Here is a 6,000-nt window from a genome sequence, read left to right as displayed (position 1 = left end):
GGCCAGAAGGAAGAGGAGGCTGAGGGACAGGGACAGCCGTGCTGCCAACTTTTGTAGTTAGGGAAGCAGATGAGGAAGAATTCGGAGACTGTAACATATTTATAGTATGTACCAATACTAACAAGTTGGATAAAAGGGAAAATTATTATCCACATTTTAGTGATGAAGTTCAAAGAGACTGAATAATTGTTTTAGAGTCTTACAGATATTAAAAGGCCAATTTAGGATTTAAAACCCAGTCTGTCTGATCCCAGAACCAAAGTTTTTAACTGGTACACTCTTTCTTTATCTTGAATAAATACCTGCTGTGAAGAAGTAAAATGAACAGAAACAATTTATATTACTCAAGTAGTAATTGGGAAATATTGCTTCAATCCTTTACTTTTCTCTAAATTGCTGCTAAGGAAAGAATAGAAAAGAAGCCACAAAGAATATGAGAATCATATAGTAATTTCAGAAATTATGGATAATGTCATTCCTTGCAGTATAAGAATTAACAAAATTATTTATAGGCAATTTAATTACTAAGGTGGCATTTATAAGGTTCAAAAAAAGCATAACTAATCGATGAAGCTAGAAGTGGAAAGAATGGTTAGTTTCAGGTTATTGAAGGGGAGGGGGCATAAGTGGAGCGATTCAGACGTTGAGAAAATGCATTTCTTGTCCTGGTTTGTGTTCTCTTCATGATAATTCATCAAGCTGTGTAGTCATGACTTTTGTTCTCCTCTGCATGTTTATTCTACCTCAATTAAAATATTATTTAAAAATAAATTGGAGTGTTTGATTTTTTAACTTAATTTAATATTTGTATCTATCTCAAAATTTAGCCCATTGCAACAATGGGCTAGGTGATACACTAATTTTGGAGTAAATTTATAGTGAAAACTTATTCTATTACTCAAATATATATATTGAAAAGGTACTTGGCATTATACAATGTGGTAACTTTATGTCTTTGAAAGTTTTATAGTCTTTTTCAAGGGAAAGTTCAAACCTAGAGGTGAAGAGAGTCATGTAAAGAGACTTATCACATAGTGTTTTAAAGATCCTTTTAGAGACATATTTTAGTTTGTACGTCAATGCAAATGAGAGCTTTTATCCTTATCTAGTGCAAGTAAGGTCTATAATTCAAGCTTACCATTGCCACAAATACGGAGCAACTCTCAAGAAGAAAGACCGGCTGACCCCTAGCTTGTTGCTAATGAATGAATTTAAAAGAGCTCAAATCAAAAGAATAACATTAACAAAAAATTGCCTGAAATGAACAAGGTATGCTTTATTTTATACTTGGATTAGAAACATGAGCCACATCCTATCAGACATACACCATTTTCTTTTTCTTGATTTCCATTATCCAGAGATTCCAGCAAGTTAAAACACAGAGCATTGCTACTAGCAACTCATGGTCTTGATTTGCATAGTAGTGACCCTTGCTCTTTGTAGTACATCTCCCTCACAGAAGTTGGACACAGTTCCACAGCTCTGTATGAGATAGACAGGATCTAGAGGCAGACTTGAAACTTCTCCAGGTGGTTCTACGTGGTTCAGTGAATATCTTAGATTTATTTCTGCAAATCTCAAAATTCTTCTGTAATATGTGTATCCCCTGGAGAAGCTACTTATCTAAAACTTCACAGTGAGCTAGGTACCATGCTAACTGTGATATATATTATAAATCAATGACTTTTAAAATAAATGTGAATTATCCCTTAATTAAGAACACTTTATAGTAGCCATATCCCTAATTCCTTTTTAAAATTAATTAATTAATTAATTTTATTTTATCGAGGTCACATTGGCTTACATTATGTAAATTTCATGTGCACATTAGTATATTTTAATTTCTGTATAGGCTGCATCCTGTTCACCACCAAAATTCTAGTTTCCATCTGTCACCATACATATATGCCTCTTTACCCCATCACCCTCCCTCCACCCCCTTCCCCTCTGGTAACCACCAATCTGTTCTCCCTATCTATGTGATTATTTACTTGTTTATCTTCTACATATGAGTGAAATTACATGGTAATTGTCTTTCTCTGTCTGAATTATTTTACTTAGCTTCATACCCTCGAGGTCCATCCTTCTTGTTGCAAATGGCACAATTTCATATTTATATGGCTGAATAGTATTCCATTATTTATATGGCACACCTTCTTTATCCATTCATCTGTTGATGGGCACTTAGTTTGCTTCCAGGTCTTGGCCATTGTGCATAATACTGCAATGAACATAGGGATGCATATATATATATATTTTTTTTTTTGGTGAGGAAGATTGGCCATGATCTAACATCTGTTGCCAGTCTTCCTGTTTTCAGTTGAGGAAGATTGTTACTGAGATAATATCTGTGCCAATCTTTCTCTATTTTATGTGGGAGGTTGCTACAGTGTGGCTTGACAAGAGGTGTTGTGTCTGCACCCAGGATTCAAACCTGAGAACCCTGGGCTGCCAAAGCAGAGCATGCAAACTTAACCACTACATCACTGTGTCAGCCCGTGCATATATCTTTTTGAGGTAGTGTTTTAGTGTTCTTTAGACAAATACCCCTAAGTGGAATAGCTGGAACATGTGGTAGTTCTATTCGTAATTTCTTGAAAAAACTCCATACTGTTTTGCGTTGTGGCTGCACCGATTTACATTCCCATAGCAGTGTATGAGGTTTCTTTTTCTCCACATGCTCTTCAACACTTGTTAATTCTCTTCTGTTTAATAATAGCTATTCAGATAGATGTGAGGCAATATCTCCTTGTAGTTTTGGTTTGCATTTCCATAATAATTAGTGATGTTGAAGATCTTTTCATGCGCCTGTTGGCTATCTGAATTTCTGCCTTGAAAAAATGTTCAGACCCTTTGTCCATTTTGTGTTCACATTTTTAATTTCCTTGTTGTTGAGTTGTATGGATTCTTTTATATATTTTGGATATTAACCCTTGTCAGGTATGACTTGCAAATATTTTCTCTCAGTTAGTAGATTGTCTTTTCATTTTGTTGATGGTTTCCTTTGCTGTGCAGAAGCATTTGAGTTTGATGTAGTTCCATTTGCTTATTTTTTCTTTTGTTTCCCTTGCCTGAGGAGATAGTATTCAAAAAGATACTGCTAAGACCAATGTCAAAGGGCATACTGCTTATGTTTTCATCTAGGAGTTTTATGGTTTCAGGTTTTACATTCAGGTCTAATCCATTTTGAGTTAATTTTTGTTTATGGGATAAGATAATGGTCTACTTTCATTCTTTTGCATGTGGCTGTCCAGTTTTCCCAACACTATTTATTGAAGAGGCTTTCCTTTCTCCATTGTATCTTCTTGGCTTCTTTATTCAAGATTAGTTGTCCATAGATGTCTAGTTTTATTTCTGGGCCTTCAATTCTGCTCCATTGATCTGTGTGTGCCTGTTTTTCTGCCAGTACCATGCTGTTTTGGTTACTATAGTTTTGTAGTACATTTTGACCCAGGAAGTGTGACATCTCCAGCTTAGTTCTTTTTTATCTGGATTTCTTTGGCTATTCAGAATCTTTTGTTGTACCATATAAACTTTAGGATTGTTTGTTCTCTTTCCATGAAAAATATCACTGGAATTCTGATTTGGTTTACATTGAATCTGTAGGTTACTTTAGGTAATACAGATATTTTTTGCTATGTTTATTCTTATAATCCATGGGCATAGATTATAAGACTATTTTTCCATTTCTTTATGCATTCTTCCATTTCTTTCAATAATATCTTAACAGTTTTCAGTGTAGAGGTCTTTTACCTCTTTGGCTAAACTTATTCCTAGATATTTTATTCTTTTTGTTGTAATTGTAAATTGGATTGTATCCTTGATTTATCTTTCTGCTAATTCATTGTAAGTTTATAGAAATGAAACTGATTTTGTATGTTTACTTTGTACCCTGCAAATTTACTGTATTTATTGATTATTTCTAATAGTTTTGGTGGGATTTTTAGGGTTTTCTTTATATAGAATCATATCATCCACAAATAGGGACCATTTTACTTCTTCTTTTCCAATTTTGATCCCTTTTATATCTTTTTCTTGCCTAATTGCTCTGGCAAGGACTTCTAATACTATGTTGAATAAGAATAGTGAGAGTGGATATCCTTGTCGTGTTCCTATTCTTAGAGGAATAGCTTTCAGTTTTTCACCATTGAGAATGATGCCAGCTGTGGGTTTGTTATATATGGTCTTTATTATGTTGAGTTACTTTCTATACTCTTTTTATTAAGAGTTTTCATGATAAATGGGTGTTGAACACTTTCAGATGCTTTTTCTGCTTCTATTGAAATGATAAAGTGATATTTATTCTTCATTTTGTTAATGTAGTGTATCATATTGATTGATTTGTGGATGTTGAGCTATCCCTGCATCCCTGGACTAAATCCCACTTGATTGTGGTGTATGATTCTTTTAATGTATTGTTGTATTTGATTTGCTAATATTTTGTTGAGGATTTTTATTTCTGTGTTCATCAGCAACACTGTTCTTTACTTTTCCTTTTCTCTGTTTCCCTTGTCTGGTTTTGGTATCAGGGTAATGTTGGCCTCACAAAATGCGTTGGGAAGTGTCCCATCCTCTTCAATTTTTTGGAAAGGTTTGAGAAAGATAGGTATTAAATCTTCTCTGAATATTTGGTAGAATTCACTAAAGAAACCATCTGGTCCTGGACTTTTGTTTTGTGGGAGATTTTTTTTATTACTGTTTCAATTTCTTTCTTTGTGGTTGGCCTATTCAGATTCTCTATTTCTTCTTTATTCATTTCTGGGAGGTTGTATAATTCTAAGAATTTATCCATTTCTTCTAGGTTATCCAATTTGTTGCTGTATAGTTTTTCATAGTATGCTCTTATAATCCTTTGTATTTCTGTTGTATCTGCTGCAATTTCTCCTCTTTCATTTCTGATTTTATTTGTTTGAGACTTCCTCTCTTTTTTTCTTGGGTAGTCTGGCTAAGGAATTGTCAATTTGGTTTATCTTTTCAAAGAATCAGCTCTTAGTTTGGTTGCTTTTTTTCTATTGTCTTTTTAGTGTCTATTGCATTTATTTCTGCTCTGATTTTTATTATTTATTGCCTTCTACTGATGTAGGGCTTTATTTGTTCTTTTTTTTTATAGTTTTTAGGTATAGTATTATCCTGTTTAATTGAGATTTTTCTTCTATTTGAGGTATACCTGTATTGCTATGTACTTCCCTCTTCGTACTGCTTTTGCTGCATCTTGTAAATTTTCTATTTGTGTTTACATTTTCATCTCTTTCCAGATACTTTTTGATTTATCCTTTGCTTTCTCCTTTGACCCAATAGTTCTTTAGTAGCATGTGGTTTAGTCTCCACATATTTGTGTCATTTCCAGCTTCCTTCTTGTAGTTAATTTCTAGTTTCATAGCATTGTGGTTGGAAAAGTTACTTCATATGATTTCAATCTTAAATTTATTGAGGCTTATTTTGCTTCCAAACATATGGTTTATCTTTGAGAACGTTCCATGTGCACTCGAGAAGATTATGTACTCTGTTGGTTTTGGATGGAATGTTCTATACATATCTATTAAGTCCATCTGGACTAATATTTCATTTAAGGCCACTGTTTCTTTCACATTCTGTCTGGATGATCTTTCCATTGATGTAAGTGGGGTGTCAAAGTCTGCTACTATTATTGTGTTGCTTTCAATTTCTCCCTTTATGTCTGCTAATAGTTGCTTTATATACTTTGGTGCTCCTCTGCTAGATGCTTATATATTAATAAGTGGTATGTCTTCTTGGTGGAATATCCTTTTAATCATTATATAATGTCCATCTTTTTCTCTTGTTATCTTTTTTGGCTTGAAGTCTATTTTTCCTGATGTAAGTACAGGTACACCTGGTTTCTTTTGGTTGCCATTTGCTTGGAGTATAATTTTCCATCCCTTCCCTCTAAGCCTATGTTTATCTTCAGAGCTGAGATAGGTCTCAGGTATGCAGCCTATTGTTGCGTCTTGTGTTTTAATCCATCCAGCCACTCTGTGTCTT

The sequence above is a fragment of the Equus asinus genome, chromosome 20 (assembly GCF_041296235.1).
Source record: "Equus asinus isolate D_3611 breed Donkey chromosome 20, EquAss-T2T_v2, whole genome shotgun sequence".
NCBI lineage: Eukaryota > Metazoa > Chordata > Mammalia > Perissodactyla > Equidae > Equus > Equus asinus.
Note: the sequence above shows the minus strand (reverse complement) of the source record.